This window comes from Desmodus rotundus, chromosome 10 (genome assembly GCF_022682495.2).
Source record: "Desmodus rotundus isolate HL8 chromosome 10, HLdesRot8A.1, whole genome shotgun sequence".
Taxonomy (NCBI): Eukaryota; Metazoa; Chordata; class Mammalia; order Chiroptera; family Phyllostomidae; genus Desmodus; species Desmodus rotundus.
This window is the reverse complement of record NC_071396.1, coordinates 47,306,055-47,323,567: the sequence shown is the minus strand read 5'-3', so window position 1 is coordinate 47,323,567 and position 17,513 is coordinate 47,306,055. Positions and strand designations below refer to the sequence as shown.

General features: G+C 47.6%; 1 long non-coding RNA gene across 4 annotated transcripts in view; it reads right to left on the bottom strand.

Annotated features, from left to right (window-relative positions):
* The window catches only part of LOC139440317 (uncharacterized), a 175,093-nt gene that overhangs the window by 26,029 nt on the left and 131,551 nt on the right, over positions 1-17,513 (bottom strand). For all 4 annotated transcript variants that reach the window (XR_011650469.1, XR_011650467.1, XR_011650468.1 and 1 more), the window contains one exon: positions 15,480-15,581. This is a non-coding gene — a long non-coding RNA (uncharacterized lncRNA). The remainder of the gene's footprint in view (positions 1-15,479; positions 15,582-17,513) is intronic.

Sequence of the window (17,513 nt, the reverse complement as noted above, 5' to 3'; positions counted from 1 at the left end):
TTATTGTTTTTCATTCCATTTTGGCGTTTGGATTTGCTGCTCTGGGAAAAGCTAACCCATTAAATGAGCAATGCTTTGTTCTCTTGGGTCAAGTCTTTAACTTTGTTGCAGGGCACAGGAGAAGGTTTTAGAAAACCACAAAGTAACACAGAGCCTGTTTCAAACCCAAGGTAGAACACGAAGCGCCGCATATGCCTTATGCATCTGTCTGTCTGTCTGGCTGGCTGGCTGTTGTCTCATCATCCCCTCTCTCCCCCACACACAAGTACATGACCAAAGGTTACATTCCAGCCCCGAAGGACACTTCCTCATAGCTCTGCTCCAAAAGTCTAGAAGGGCAGCCGCAGTGATATCTGAGTGGACGGGGTCACACCGGCATGTCCCCAGGATGTCCGTGAAGGCAGGATGTGTCTCAGGAAAACTGGAAAGAGGGGCCACACCTGCAGCTCCCTGTCCCTGTGGGTTTGGGCTGCTCCCCACATCTCCCGGGGGCAGGAGGCATCAGGAAGATGGAGAAGGGGAGCGAACGAGACTCGCCCATTCTACCTTAGAAGAAGGGATATTCAGATTCATCCACCGTTCGCCCATCCACTCACCACGGCCAGCTCCATGCAGGCAGCAGGCAGGAGCCGGGGACTTGCGTTAGTACTGCGCCCGAGTTTCCCAGACCATTTCACACAGGTTCTCTCGGTGACTCGCACGGTACCCCTATTTGGCAGAGTAGGTATCGTGCCCATTTTACAGACGTGAAAACTGATGTCCCAAAGTGACCTGCCTGGGTCTCAGAGCAAGAACTAGCAAGACCAGGCTGGGGACTCCGGAGTGACACACGCAGGTAGACTGCCCTGCCCGTCCCCTCAGCACTGGGACGGCCCTCCCGATGTCCCCAGGGTAACCCTCTCGACAGGCCACAGCTCGTGCCCCAGCCCCACCACTTTCTGGCTGTGGGGCTTCCCTTCCCTGTGCCTGACTGAAAGGCATGAGACCAAGCGTGAGCTGGGTTCTCCCCGGCACCTGTGGGTGGGGCACCACCGACGCGGCCTCGTCTCCAATGGGCCTGGTGCCCTGCCCGGGCTCACCACAGGGGCTCGGGACACTCACTTGGATGGGCCAGGGTGGCGGTCAGTGAGCGGATTCCTTCCCTGCCCTGACCTCCCAGGAAGAGAGCAGGGTCTGCAGGGGAGGGAGGGTCCCATCCAGCAGGGCGGGTCCGCCTGGTGGTGGGGCCCTCCTGGCCCTCGCCTTTGTCTGCACCCCTGTAACTGAGAGGCCTGTCTAGACTGAGCGGCTACTGGAAGTAATCCCGGGAAAATCTCCCTGAAACCCGATCCCCGCCCTTATCGAGGGGCAGGCCGATTAGCCTGATTGATTGGACAATGGATGCCTGGCCTTGACACAACCTCCGTGTGTCTGCCCGGCGGAGGGGCTCGTGGAGCAACCTGTCCTGCGGGGTCAGTGGGCCAGTCGTTCTCCCCCAACCTGCTGGAGGAGGGGGCTGGGACAACCCACTTCTCCCAGGGCCAGAACAGGAACCCACAGCGCCCCCAGCACCTAGGGCTGCTTTCCGTGACCCCGGTCCCTGCGAGGGCTCATGTGCCCCACACTGTGAGTGCTGATCACTGTCATCTTCCCTGTTTCACAGGTGATGGCACTGAGCCTAAGCCCCTCGCTCAGGCTCACACAGGGCGCAGAGCACCACCCTCAGCTCCAGGCAGTTTGACCCTGAGGCCAGAGCCCTTCCCCAAACTGCAGTCCCACCTGCTGGCGCTCACACAGCTGTGGTCAGCAGGTCCCAGGCCCCAGCCACGGCTCTGGATGACCACAGTGTCCGTCAGTGAAGAAGGCCGGCCGGGGCTCTTCGACGTAACCTTGGGTGTGCATGGGCTCCCTAAGAAGCAACCGACCCCCACGGGCCAGTGTCACCACCAAAGGGGTTGTTCTGTCTTGTTTCTGCTGAACCATCAAGTTTGGGGACTGAGTATAGACAGAGCAATGCTGCCCTGAGCTGGCTCCACCAAGGGCCTTCAGGAGCCAGTGTGACGTGCAGGGGGCAGGGCCACCAGTCTCACTTGGGCCCATCAGGCCAAGAATAGAAGGCCCATCCCCACCACAAACTACCAGTCTGTCCCCAAGGGCTGGACACAAGGAAACGTGGCTGGTACACGTGTGGTCTATGTGTGCCGGGGGGGCAGGGACAGCGGACAGACGGACGAGCCCTTTGTCCCACGGCGTACGCTTATGAGACCCCTGGTTCCGCCCCACGCAGGTCAGAGTGAGTCCTGCTGGCAGAGCAGCCCGGGGCAGGACGCTCCAGGGAGCCGAGCCTGCTGTCCGCCCTCCGCCGCCACTCACTGATGTGGCCGTGGGACAGTCACCTGCCCCGTCTGAGCCACATTAATTCCAGTTTACAAATGAGAATACCACCCCCCGCCCCCACCCTGCTCCGAGGGTCGCTAGGATTGAAATGAACGCATCTGCACCCTGCATGCAGGTTAGGCATGGCGAGAGACTTGTCCCCACCCAGAAACTCTTATCAACACTCAGAGCTGACACTGTCCGATGGCCGTGCTCCGTCCTGTGCACAGAGTGACTGCTGGAGCCAAGGACCCAGGAAAGATGCAGACTCGGGCAGCCCCTTCACGCTTCCCTGGACACCACCACCCATGTGGCAGGAAAGCTACTATGCCAGGGCCCCACGCCACAGGTGAGGAAACTGGGGCCCAGAGAGATCGCCCCCTAGGACTCAGCAAAAGGTTCCCATGGAAGCAATATCAGCTTATTAACTAGAGTGGGTAACGCTGATCCCCTAGTAATACCTCTGTGTGGGCTTTTGCAACCTGAACACCCAGCTGGGTCCTAATTCATTTTAGCAAATGGCATCCAACACATTTCTGTCTCTGTGATCTCAAACTGGATAATCCCTGCCCCTCCGGTTTCCTGTTGCCAGGTAACACCTGCGCTCTCAGAGGTCCCTCGCCTGCCTTCCACCGTGCCCCTGGGTGGGTCTGGCGTCCATTCCTGGCCATCCCCACATCTCACCCCAGCATCTGGACATGTCTGTCCGGAGCCAGCCAGACCCTCAGCCCAGCACTGGGCCCCGTTCCCCCTTCTGGAAGGTGCTCCTCGGTCATCTTTCCTTTTCTGCCTCAGCCTGCCAGCCCATCTGCCCAGCGGCAGGGCATTCATCTCAAATCACCAGTCACCTTCTTCCTGTGCTTTTACTTCTAGGTTGGGAAAGGCCACCCAGCCCGGCCCTCCCTGCGGGATGAGGCCCCTGCTAACCGGGGAAGGGTCTGGCAGAGTCCTGACACATGAAGCCCCTTAGCAACTGAGCGTAAAGGGGCAAAGGGCAGGTGTCTCCATATAAGCCACATCCCAGGCATCAGCAGAATACCCATCCCACGCCAGTTCCTGTGCAGGCAGTAGGGTGCGCAGACAGGATATACCCCCCGCCCTCTGAACCCCACCCCACCAAGGCCAAGCAGGCCAGGGGGCAGGAGCAGCTGGCAGAGTAGCTGTGACTGGCAGGGGGGCCCTAAGAGTTGCTCTGAGAGACCCCGGCAGGAGGCTGGGCTCTGGTGTTCTGGGGGCAGCAAGGTGTGGGGGAGGGGAGCAGGGGTGAGAAGGGTCCAACTCGGAAGGACTCTTGCAGGAGGGATGAACGGAGATCAGATCACAGCACAGCAGTGTGAACTTCGCACTGTGGGAAAAGGGAAGCCACTGCCGCCTGCAGAGCAGGGCTGGGCTCTAGAAAGACCCCTCTGGTGGCTGAGTAGCTGATGGATTAGAAGGGCACAGGCCAGAAAGAGCAGCTGTGAGGGGCGACTGCAGTCGTCCAGGTGAGAGAGGGCTTGGGGACCCACATGCTTTGCCATTTCTAAGCTGTGTGACCTCGGGCAGATTTCTTAACCTTTCCGAGCCTTAGCCTTCTCCTCCTCCTCAGTCAAACAGTGGTCTTGTGGATTCAACCCAATAATGCATGAAAAGCATTTAGTGATGCCTGGCACACAGTAAATGCTCAATAAATGTTTGCTTAGAAAAACAAAAAGGCAAAGGCTGACTCCTGGAGCTCCCTTCCTCCCCCAGCCGCCCCAATCAATAAAAGCAGCCCTTTTATCTAAATCCCTGAGACCAAAGGGAAACCAAACACAGCAGCTGCAGCTCTGCCTCCCAAGACCTGCCCGTGGGGGCCTCTCCCGGGGGCCCCTCTGCCTCTGCCCCTGCAGCCCAGAAAAGAATGCTGGAGCGTTGACCTGGCCATGAACCTTCCCCCAGCCTCAAAGGCACACAAAAGCATTTCTCCTGCTCAGCCCCAGGCCCCACCCAGCCCTGCCCACCCAGCCCTGCCCACGGGAGCCCTCAGAACCAAGGTGGCCAGCGCAGAAGCACACCCCTGCCTGGCCTGGCTGCCTGGTAGCCATGGCTGGGGCAGCAGGAAGAAGAGCAAAGACAAATTTGCTCCTGGTATTCACGACTCTGGTGACATACTGGTGCACAGGGCCGAATTCCCGCATGAAGGGGAGGGATTCAATCCCACACGAAATGTGCTCGACAGAGAAGGGGAACACAAGCTCTCAAAACCCTGAGAACCTGCGGTTGGTCTTCTCAGGAGACGCTCGTGGCACCTTCCAGGCGGGCTGGCATGCATTCTGCGAAATTAGGGGGAGCCATATCGGACCAGACTCGGGGACCCCAGGAACAAGTCCCGCTGGCTGCTGTTGGATGGCACTGTGGCGGTGGCCTGTCCCCCTGGCTGTGGTCCTCAGCCACTCACACGCGTGGAAAATGCAGGCCGGATGGCGTTTCACATCTGATCACAGTGGGCCTGTTTCCTGGGCTGTCTTTGGAGCATAATCATTTTGTAGCGAGATGTAGAGGAAGACTATGGGTCTGGGGGTGAGTAAGCCCCCGGCTTTGAATCCGATTTCCCAATTTAAAAGCCACATCGCTCAACCCAGGCTGACTCTCGGCCACAGGCGGAAGACAGAGGTTCTGGGAGCTGCCTGACATGATGATGCCCGTGAAGTCCTGAGCCCTGAGCTGGCACGGCCCTGGCACTCCATAAGTATCTGTCCCCTACCCTCAACAACAGTGTCCACTTCAGAACATAGCCCATCTACACCGCCAGCCCCGGAGTGGGCCAGAGGATCAATTACCCAGATGAAGCAAGACGAAGTTTTTAAATGACTGTCGCTGGGCCACTGAAATAACAAGGATTTTCTTCCCATGGAAATTATCTAAATGGCCTCGAGTTCCTCGTGTGTGCCACAGACCGGGGCTGGTAAACGGGGACTTAGTGGCCCTGGAAGAAGAGCCAGCCCCTGGCCATGTTTCCGGGAGTCGGAAGGACGAGCTCGCCTTTGTGGAAAGCAGGGGGAGTACTTGACACACAGGTCCCTGTCCCGGAATCACCGCTCAGTACAGGGACCCGACCACAGTAGGGAGAGTCCCCAAGATACAAAGTTCCCGTCAAACTAGGGTGACGAAAAGCCCTCACGAGTGTGACTTTACCTTCCAGTGACACCTTTTTTTTTTAAAGTAGTTTTAAATTTATTTCTTCTGTTTTGAACCCAGAATGCCTAAAATCAGGCTGGAGGACCTTAATCAGAACATCTGAATTCAGTACTGATTTGGGGAATTTGGTAAAACTTCCCTGTTGGCCGAAGGTCTTAGTTGGCATCTTTTTTTTTCAACTTTTTTGAAGCACAATTTACATAAAGTAAATGCATCCATTCTGAGTGTACAAGTTGTTGAATTTTGAAAGTATATGATACACAGATGTACACACACATTTATATATGCATAACCACCCCTGCAGTCAGGGTCTCGGGCACCTCCATCACCCCCAAAGCCCCCTTGTCCCGTTCTGCAGTCAGCTCCCCTCACCTGCAGCCAGAGCTGAGTATGATTTCAGTCGCCATCACTACAGTTTCACCTGTTCTGCACACGACATTAACGGGATCGATAGCGTTCACCCTTCGTGCACTCAGCACGGTGTCCGTGAGGCTCGCCCGTGTTACCGGTCAGCAGCTGCTGCGCTTTTACTGCCGAGTCGTGTGTCATCGTGTGAACGCACCACAGTTTGTATGTACGTGCGCTTACCGATGCGCCTTTGCGCTCTTCCTAGTTTTACGCTCCTACGAATGAGACTACTATTAATATTTATATTAAAAATCTTTTGGTAGACCTATGTTTCCATTTCTCTTGAGTAAATACTGGCTTGGCCAAAAAGTCCATATGGTTTTTGCCCTAAAATAAAAGACACAGGTTTCATTTTCACCAATAATTTTATTGATTCGGATATTTTGAGTTATGTCGGCTGTCTCCTGCGTGGTAGAATGGTGATGGTTCTCGATTAATGTCTCAATTTGTTATCAACTTTGACTGGTTTGCCTGACCGTGGAGCATCGTCCAGTGAGAAGCCTCCAGCAAGAAACTTTGCAAACCACTTTTGACACATTCCACACACTGCACAAATCTTCTTTTGCGTTTTAGTTTTTTTACCTTTCTTGAAATGACAAAGCATAATATGCCAAAAGTGCTGTGCTAGTTTCCTTCCATCTTAAATATTAAAAAGGCCACACAAAAAGTCACCAATTTTGATGTTTTTTTAATGCACACTGATATGACAGCTGTCACAATGCATTCTAACAAATTGTTCTGAATGAAGTTAAGACAATAAGCACTACTAGAGCCACCTTACAGAAAAAAGTCCTGTGAACTTTTTGACCAACCCAACACTTAGGAATGGAATATGGTTAACTGCACATTTAACTTTAAAAGAAGCTGCTGGGCACAGGTAGGCACAGCTCACTCCTGGCACAACCACATGAAAATTACAACTAAAATATAGAACATCCATCACTCAGAACCATCAGAACTCGAACTGAATGGAAGTCTGACAACTAGGGAAATAAAGAAACCACATCCATCCAAACTGGTAGGAGGGGTGGAGACATGGAACGGGCCGGTCCCATATCCATGTGTGGTGGATAAAAATTCGGGAGGGATATCAGGATATCTCAGGAGTAAGGAGTCCCAGGCCCCCTAGCCCAGGGTTCCAGTGCCAGGAAGATAAGTCACCATAACTTTCCTGGCTGCAAAAACAGCAGGGATTGAGTCAATGGAAGAAACTTCTGGAGTCCCAAGCAGTTCCCGTTAAAGAGCCCACACACGAACTCACTCAGACTCACTCCCTCTAAGCTCCAGCACCGAGGTGGCAGCTTGAAAGGTACTGGTAGCATACAGGGAGGAACTGAAGTGTCTGGCATCAAAGTGGGAGCTGGGGGACAGCTTCCTCCCAGACAGAAAGTTGGGCAGAGGCCACTGTCACTCTTCTGAGCTCTCCCCCCACAGAGCCAGCAGGCGGGTACAGATCTGAGACTCTGGCTAACACTGTTCGCCCGCCCAGAAGATCCTGAGACTCCTTCCCACAACTGGCAGGCCCATCCAAACTCTTAACTGTGGCTTTTCCATATGAATGGCTGGTCTTGGCTCACATTTCACAACTTCCTAAATCCTATCAAATAAGCAACAGCTGGCCTCAGTAAGTCCCCAGCCCCTGTACCACTTGCTCAGGGACCCCAGACCTGGTACTAGGAGCAGCCAGCCTAGATTCACAGCTTGGCTTTGCCTGGGAATCTCCAAGCACAGCACAAGTAGCAGCCATCTCAGATTGCTTACACAGGGTGGCCCTGGGCAGAACGCAGGTCGGGGCTGACCTTGGCCTGCACCACATGGGAAACTCCAGGGCCTGCGCACCCAGCGGACAGTTACAGACCACACTGGGGCACCACCACCCTATCCCTACATGGAGGGTAGATCCTCTCATGGAGGGCAGAGGTTGGTGGTCAGTGGGCACAGCCAGTCCTTGTAGCTGACTGGCCAGGGTAAACCCTTCCCATTGACCTGTCAACAGCAATCAAGGCTCAACTACAAGAGGAGGGTGTACTCAGCCCACATGAAGGGCGTGCCTTGAGTACCCTGCTTGGGTGATAGGGGAGGCTGTGCCACTGGACCCCACAGGACACCTGCTATATTAGGCCACACCACTGGGAGTTACAGCAGTTCTACCTAATATAGAAACCAACACAGGGAGGCTGCCAAAATGAGGAGACAAAGAAACATGGCCCAAATGAAGAACAAATCAAAACTTTGGGAAAAGAGCTAAACAAAATGGAGAACTAAACAGAACGCTGGTTATAAGGATGCTCAAGGAACTTAGGGCCTCAGCAGCGTAAGAAAGATCTGGTCAGAAACAAAGGACACAATAATCAAAATAAAGAACAACGTACAAGGAAACAACAGTAGAGTGGATGAAGCTGGAACCAAATCAATGATTTGAAACATAAGGAAGCAAAAAACAACCAATCAGAACAACAAAAAGGAAAAAATAATCCAAAAAGCGAGGATAGTGTGAGCAGCATCTGGGACAACTTCAGGAGGTCCAACATTCACATCACAGGGGTGCCAGAAGGAGAAAAGAAAGAGCAAGAAATTGGAATTCTATTTGACAAAATAATGAAAGAAAACTTCCCTAATTTGGTGAAGGAAATAGACATGCAAGTCCAGGAAGCACAGAGAGTCCCAAACAAGATGGATGCAAAGAGGCCCACTCTAAGACACATCTTAATTAAAATGCCAGAGGTTGAAGGTAAAGAGAAAATCTTAAAAGCAGCAAGAGAAAAGGATCAGTTAGTTACCCATGGGGGAGATCCCATAAGACTGTCAGCTGATGTCTCAAAAGAAACTGCAGGCTAGAAGGGACTGGCAAGAAATATTCAAAGTCATGACAAGCAGGGACCTACAGCCAAGATTGCTCTACCCAGCAAAGATACCACTTAGAATGGAAGGGCAAATAAAGAGCTTCCCAGACAAGAAAAAATTAATGGAGTTCATCATCACTAAGCCATTATTATATGAAATGTTAAAGGGACTTAATTAAGAAAAAGATGATCAAAACTATGAACAATAAAATAGCAGTAAAGACATAATCTACCTACAATCAAATTTAAAAAGCAAACTAAGCAAACGAGAAGAACAGAGACAGAATTATGGACACAGAGAGTGTTTTGATGATTGCCAGATGGGTGGGGGGTGTGGGGGAATGGGTGAAGAGGGGATTAAGAAGTACAAATAGGTAGTTGCAGAATAGCCATGGGGATGTAAAGTAGAGTATAGGAAATGGAGTAGCCAAAGAACTTATACGCATGACCCATGGACACAAACAATGGTGGGGGGACTGCCAGAGGAAGTAGGGGGTGCTGGGTGGAGGGGGGCAAAGAGGGAAAATTGGGTCTGTGATAGCATAATCAATAAGATATAATTAAAGAAATAAAAACAAAAGAAACTGCCACCCCATTTCCCAAGGAGACTGTACAAGTTTACACTTCAGTAACATGAGAGTTACAGCTATTCCCCATCTTCACTAGCACTTAGGAAGGACAGACAAGCACCATATGACTCCACTTGTGTGGGGAACCCAATGAACAAAACAAACTGACAAACAAAATAGCAACAGACTCATAGACACAGAGAGCAGACTGACAGAGGGGAGAGGGCCTGGGGGGCTGAGTGAAAAAGGTGAAGGGATTAAGGAAAAACCCACATAAACACAGACAACAGTGTGATGACCAGAAGGAAAGAGGGGTGCGGAGGAGGTAGAAGAGGGTAAACGGGGATAAACAGTGATGGAAGCAGACTTGACTCGGGGTGGCGAACACACAATACAATATATAGATAATGCATTATAGAATTGTACACCTGAAATCTATGTAATTTTTTTAACCAAAGTCAACCCAGTAAGTTCAATAAAAAACAAATGTCAGTTTAATTTAAAATATTTTCTTTTTTTAAAGATTTTATTTATTTATTTTTTTAGAGAGGGGGAGGGAAACAGCAAATTGTGGTTGCCTCTCGAGCGCCCCCTACTGGGGGCCTGACTCACAACCCAGGCCTGTGCCCTCACTGGGAATCCAACCGGCAATGATGCCAGCAGTGAAGCCGAGACTTGTTTCAGGTCCTGTCTAACTGGGGCTCATTTCAATTCTCACGACTGACTGTAGGGAATGTTGGCTGGCACTGGCCATTTGACGCTCTTCATCTAGGTGAGGCACATATACGGAGCACTCACTAGGCTTGCTTTTAATAAATTCTATCTAATTCCCACACTCATATTTTTATCATTCACCACCCACCATTGGAATACAAGATGCATGAAGACAGGAATCTTTGCCTGCTTTTTGTTACCATAGGCCCGGTGCCTAGAATAATGCCTGGCACATAGCAGATGCCACATCGATAATTCTTCAGTGAGTTAACGGCCTTCGGGTCAGGCAGTTTACAGAACATTTTATAGATGTGGGAATTCAGGCTCCGAGAAGGAAAGCAGCTCTTCCAATGCCAAAGAGCTGGTAAGTGCCAGAGACCAGACTTGCACGTAGTCTCTCTGGCTCTGCCTGTGCCAGTTCACTTCTGATGCCCCAACACAAACGGAGATTCAAAGCAACAGGCTGTTTATGAGACAGAGAGTCAACCTCGCATGAACTGAACAGCGACGGAGACTCCCTTCTGTCAGCCTGAGTGTCCTGGGTCTGCACGAAGTGTGCAGGTGCGAGGGCCCACCTGTGAGCTGTGAAATGCCGAAACCGTTAGGTACGTCCCCAAAGCTCCCACCAAGATGGAGTAAGCCTCTTGCAGCCTATTCCATGGCTCACGACTAACAATGCTGGACAGAATCCAGAAAGGCAGCTGCTAAGGAGCCTCACCAGTCAGTACCAGCAGGTGGACGGCCGAGGGAAGTCAAAACTTCAAGTACATTCAGTACGGCTTTAACCCCAGGGTGAGTCAATTGGGGAACTTCATAGTGGTTACAGGAAGAAAACACCCCAAGAAATGTCCTCTTCTGGGCCAATGTGGCCCCTAAAAGCCTGAGGTTGTGGAGAAGCCCCCATTGTTCTGAATGTCCTTTTTCTCTCCTGGCCCTGGCCTTGGCCTTGCCCCAAGGCCAGCTTCAGCCTGAGAGCCAATGGTGACAATGCAAGCACCTGAGTCCCCCCAAAAGAAACCTGTCCCTCTGGGAAAGGGGGCTCCCATTCTGCAAAGGGCACTGCTTTTTCCTCTTTTCTATACCCACTCCCCTATTTTCCAAAATGGCAACAGTGCCAGTGGCTGAAGAACGCACCAACAGAACCCCAACTTTGTAGCCAGGAAAGGAGCCTCTGGAAGCTGGAGAAGTTGGGGGAAATCCTATGGAGGAGAGATCAGGAAAAGGGGAGCCCTGATTCCGTGTATAAACCAGCCCAACCCCCAAGTGCATTTCCCTGAGCTGCACACGTGCAGAACACACTCAAAGAGCACAGAAGCCGGTGAGGCGGAGCTTGTCCTTCATCCCTCACCAGTTGGCGGCCTGCTAAACAAAATCGCCATCCTCCAGAACACTTTACCAGGACCGAGAGCCTCACAACTTAGTGTACAGAATGCCCTGGGTACAGCACAAAATTACTCAACATACCGGCAGCCAGGAAAACCTGGCCGATTCTCAAGGGAAAGACAAGGAGTGGATGTCAACCCCAAGATGGATCAGATGTTGTTGGGTCGGCCAAAAAGTCTGTTACGTTTTTCTTTTTGCAAAATAAAAGACACAGTTTTCATTTTCACCAATAACTTTATTGATTTGGATATTTTGACGATGTCAGCTATCTCCCGCTATTGGCTTCTAGTGGGTAGAGGCCAGTGCATACGACAGCCCCACAGCAAAGAATTATTTGGCCAAAATGTCAGTAGTACCAAGAAACGTCACAAAGCACTTTTGACACGTTCGATTGGTCATAGCGCCTTCTCCATACACTGCACGAGTCTTTTTTTTTTTTTTTTTTGGCATTTCAGTTGCATTTTAACCTTTCTTGAAGTAATAAATCATAATATGCCAAAAATATTGCATGTGTTCTTCCATCTTCAATATTAAAATAGCTACACAGAAATTCACCAATTTTGGTAAATTTACTTGAAATATACGCTGATATGACAGCTGTCACAACACAATCTAACAAAATGGTTTCAAATGCAGGTAGAGGCAACTAAGCACTACTAGAGCCATCGTGTGGAAAAAATCAAACGAACTTTGTGGCCAGCCCAGTGGAATTATCAGTCTTTAAAGCAGCAATGTCATCACCCCCATGAGGCAAAGATAAATATTCTTGTAATGCATGGAAAAATAGACATGCCCAGCAAACAATAGAACCAAATGGAAATTTCAAAACTGATAAATAAAACATTGGAACATTTCAATAGTAAGATGAAGATGACAGGAAAAAATAGTCAGAAATCCAAACACAGGTCAACAGAAATCGTCCAAACTGGAGAGCAGAGGGAAAACTATGGAGAGAAAAAATGAACTGAGCTTTGGAGACCTGTCTTCCGATTTCAAAAGGCCATTCATGTCATTGGGGTCCCTGAGAGAGAAAGATTAGCACAGAAAAAAAAAATTAGTTGAAGACATCTCAAATCTAGCAAATTTAGTGAAAAGCATACATTTTCAAAATAAACTGAAATAGACCTAAAACACAGTAAATAAAAGGACAGTATGTGCAGGCGTGTCTAAACCAAACTGCCAAATACCAGAGAGAAAGGAAATAAGACTTCCTGTGAACCCAGAGCTCTGCATCTAGCGAGCATGCCCTTCAGAAACAAAAGCTAAATAATGAGATTTTCAGGTACAGGTCCTAAGAGAACTCGTCACCGGCTCTCTAAAATAAACGCTAAGGGAAGTTTTCCAGACCGAAGGCAAATGACCCCAGAGAGAGAGCTGGATCTTCAGGAATAAAGAAAGAGAAACAAAAAGGGTAAATATAATATAAATTATTTTAGTTTTTTCCTTTAAGATTTTAAAAATATACATCGCTGTTGAAAGAAAATATGATAACCTGCAGAACCCTGAGAGAAGGGCTTGACGTATGTAAATAATACCTAGGACAGCTGTAACATAAAGAGGGAGGCTGGTAGGATCTTTATGGCTGTAACACTTCTGTGTTTTACTTGAAATAGTAAAATATTAACTTTAAATAAACTGAATAGTTAGGGACGTACACTATAAACTCTAGAACAACCACTAAAAAATATACAAAGGCATAATCAAAACACCAACAGACAAAAGAAAATGGACTACTAAAAAATAGTACTGGAGTCCGTGACTCCAAAAGAAGACATGAAATAAGGTACAGAGGAACCAAAAAGGGAAGACACAGAAAAAACCATAAAATGGTCAACCTAAATGTAAATATTAATAATTCAATATAATGGTCTAAATATATCAATAAATATGTCAACTAAAAGACAGATGGTCCGATCAAATCCATGTCCATGGGTCCTTCCTAAATGTTCTTTGACTAATCCCTTCACCTTCTTTTAATCAGTCCCCACTGCCCCCTCCCCTCCCACAGGGGTCAGGTCAGATCTTAAACAATAGTTCCACCGCACGATGCATTCAAGAAAACAACTTTAAAAGGAGGTCAAAAGTAAAAGAACGAGAAAAGATACACTACACAAACACCAATCAAAAGGAAGCTGGAGCGACGGTAGTTATGTGGAAATTAATAAAGGAAAAGCTCATTTGAAAGAGTAGGAGGCCAGAAGGGGGATCTTCGCAGACTACCATTCAAGGTCAATGGCAGATCCCAGTGGGAAGAATGACCAGTTATAAGTCTCAACAGGAAGAGACACACCTTGCGAGTCAATACTCCTTTACTGCTCCAGCAGGAAGAAGAGTCCCCGCCTTGGCCAGCAACACAGCCAGAACTGATAAATACAGCCTCGTCCATCCTGCTTCCCTCCCATGGACTTTTGCTCAAAACAACCGCTCCCAACTTCCTCCTTTTTCTCTGTAAAATAACATTCTTCTTTGCTTGTTGGACTTGCCTATAGTTTTTGCTATAGTATGCTTGTCCCGAATTGCAATTCTTTACCATTTTTCTGGTAAAATAACAGGCCATTTTAGTTTTTAGGACAACATTCCTACTAGATAATAGACTCCACAACCAGGAACATTGCTAGGGATGTCACATAATGGCTAAAGGTTCAGTTCATCAGGAAACCAGATGTAGCTAACAGCAGAACTCCAAAATGAAGTAAATCTAACAAGTGTAAAATGGAAAGAAGCAAAAGATAAGTCCACAATTAAAACTGGAGACTTTGTAATTAGATCTCAGTCAGTACTGGATTGAACAAGTAGAGAGAAAATCAGCAGGGATATAGCAGATTCCAACATCATGAAAAAACCTAACTGACTTAATGGATTTTTATAGAACATGCCACTCAAAAACAGTAGGAAAACAAATATTTTCAAGAGATCTGCATAACTCCTCAAATATCTGGAAATGAAGCAATGAACGTGTAAATAACCCATAGATTACAGAAGATGTCTCAAGGAAAATTAGAAAATTTTTTTAATTGAATGAACATGAAAGTAACATATGACAAATTATAGATTCAGCAAACAGAGTATCTAGAGGAAATTTATAGCATTAGATTCTTATTATTAGAAGAAAATTCTCAAATCAATCATCATAGCTTCTATTTTAAGAAACCAGACAAAAAGAGAAAATTAAACATAAAGCAGAGAAAGGAAATAGTAAAGACCAAAAATCATTGTGATTGAAAACAAAGAAAAAAGAGGAAAAAATCAGTGAATTTAAAAGTCAGTTCCTTGATAAAACACATTTTATCCACCTGACCAAAAAAAGAAAGAGAAGATGCAAAGTACCAACACCGAGAAAGAGACTATCACTATTGAGACTCCAGACATCAATCGACAATAAATAAATGCTACAAACAATTCTGTTTCTGTAAGTTAAATAACCTAGTTGAAATGAACCAACTCCTTGAAAGATATTCATCTAGGAAAAAATGAAAATAAAACCCTAAAAAGTCCTTCCTACAGAAATTGAATTCATGTTTAAAATTTTTCAAGCAAATAAAACTCCAGGCCAGACAGTTTCACTTCCTCAAATGTTCAGTTTAAGGAAGGAATAGTACCAATTCCCCACAATCTCATCCAGGAAAACAGAAAAGAATGCGATGCTTGTCAACTTATTTTATGAGGCTCCTACAGCCCTAATACTCAAACCAGAGAAATATATTGCACGGGAAGAAGCTACAGAAAAGGATCTGTGATAAACACAGATGCAAAAATCCTGAATGAAATGCTAGCACATTCAAGCGATATACAAAAAGAATAATACAACACAGCACAATTCTGAGTTCTCTGGGGAATGCACGGCTGGAACAGCCTTTGAAAACAACCAGTGTGATGCCCTGGACGAGCAGACTGAAGACGAGAGAGGCCACACTCGATCATCCCAACCCATGCGGAAAAGCATTTACCCACCTCAAAATCCATTCGTGATAAAAACTCTCAGCTGTTATATTAGCAGCATGTTTTCTTAATAAAGGGCATCTATAAAACCATACTACTGATAACATACCTCATAGTGAAAGACTGAGTGTTTTCCTCTTGAGGCTGGAAACAGGCAAGGATGTTCTTCTCTCTCACCACTTCTATTCGATTTCATACTGAAAGTGCTGGCCTGCGCGACGGTCATGAAAGAGAGAGAAAAGGCATGTAGGTTGGAAAGTAGGAAACACAACTGTCCCCGTTAGCAAATGGCACGATGGTCTGCAGAGAGGATTAAAACAAAAACCTACAAAAGGCTCCGACAACTAAATAAGCTTACCATAGCTGTAGGACACAAGGTCAACGTAAAAAATCAACTGTGTGTGTGTTCTGTAGTAGCACGAACCATTGGAATTCAGCGTTAAGAAATCAGTACCACTTACAGTAGCACCGAAGACGAAATACTCAGGTGTCAGTCTGACGAAATACCTACCGGATCTCTAGATGGAAAACTATGCATCCCTGATAAGAGACAGGAAAGACGTACAGAGACGGAGAAACACGCCATGTCTATGGGTCGAGAGACTCAATAGTTTTCAAATGTTAATCCTCCGCAGAATGTTCTGGCTACTCCAAAACAAAAATTAATAAACTGGACTTTTCGAAGTTAAAAAGTTTTGCTCTATGAAATAGACTGCTCGGAGAATGAAAAGGCAAGCCTCCGGCTGGGAGAAAATATTTGCAGATCATGTTTCCAATAAAGAACTCATCTCCAGAATATAGAAAGTACTCTCAGAACTCAACAATAGGCAAGCAAACAGCCCAGCTAAAAATGAGCAAAAATCTGAACAGACGCCTCACCAAAGACATGCGGATGGCAAGTAGGCAAATGATAAGATGCTCCGCATCATTGGACAAATGCAAATTAAAACCAGGGAGGGAGGGGGAGGCAGGCGTGGAGGGATTGAGCAAAAAGGAAAAAGGACTCATAGACATGGACAACAGCGTGGTGATTGCTTGGGGGGGGGGTTGTAAGGGGACTTAATAGTAATGGGGAAGAAAATACAATAAAGATTAAATAAAAAATAAAACATAACACCAGAAGGCCACTGCACACTTATGAGAATGCCTACAATTTTTTAAAAATGACAATACCCACTCTTGGCAACAGTGCAAAACCACCGGAACTCACACGCCGCTGGTGGAGATGCAGGCAGAGCGGAGAACGGGCCATCACTTTCTGATACGTTAAACATGTAGCTATCAGAACACCCAGTAATCCCAGCCCTAGATATTTGCACAAGAGAACTGAGAACTTACATTCACACACAGCTTGTACATTTATGTGACATCTTTACTCATATCACCCAAAGCTGAATGCGACCCAGATGACTTTTATTGAACCAGCGAATGGGTAAACACCGTTCCAACGGCACAGCCGTAAAACAGAACGCTGCTCACCAAGAAAGAGGAACTAACGGTTCACACGGCACGGATGACTCTTACGTGCATTTGGCTAAATGAAAGTAGCCAGACCTAAAAAGCTACATGATGTATGGTTCCGTTTTGATAACATTTAGAAAAAAAGCCAAGCAAACCAAATATCATTGTTACCAGGGACAGAGGGTAGGGCAGGGCCATTACAAAGGGACAGCCCAGGAGACTCTGGGGGGTGACAGAGCCATTCCGTGTCATGGCTGGTGGTGACAACATGTCTCTATGCCTTTGCCAAAATTCCTAGAACGGAATATTGCGAAGAGCAAAGTTTACTGCTGGTAAATTGACATGAAATAAAACCAGCCTGGACATGATGAGAAGCCAACATCGAATACAAACTGTAGCGAATGAGCTGAAGTGTACAAATGAGCAGCAGACACACACTGGGGGGATGGGGGGGAGGGGAAGCATCAACCTCGGTGACTTCCGAAACTGTATTTTGACTGGCTGCTACAAAGCTAAAGAGAACTGTACTCAAATACTATGCGGTAGTTAGTAAATTTGCTTCTCACAGAGGAATGGGTTAGCAATTGAAGCTACTTTATACGTATGCTAGAGGTAAACAAGTAAATAGATATATTGTAGACAATGAAAGCAAGGTGTCTAACAAGCTGAAAAAGGCAGTTAC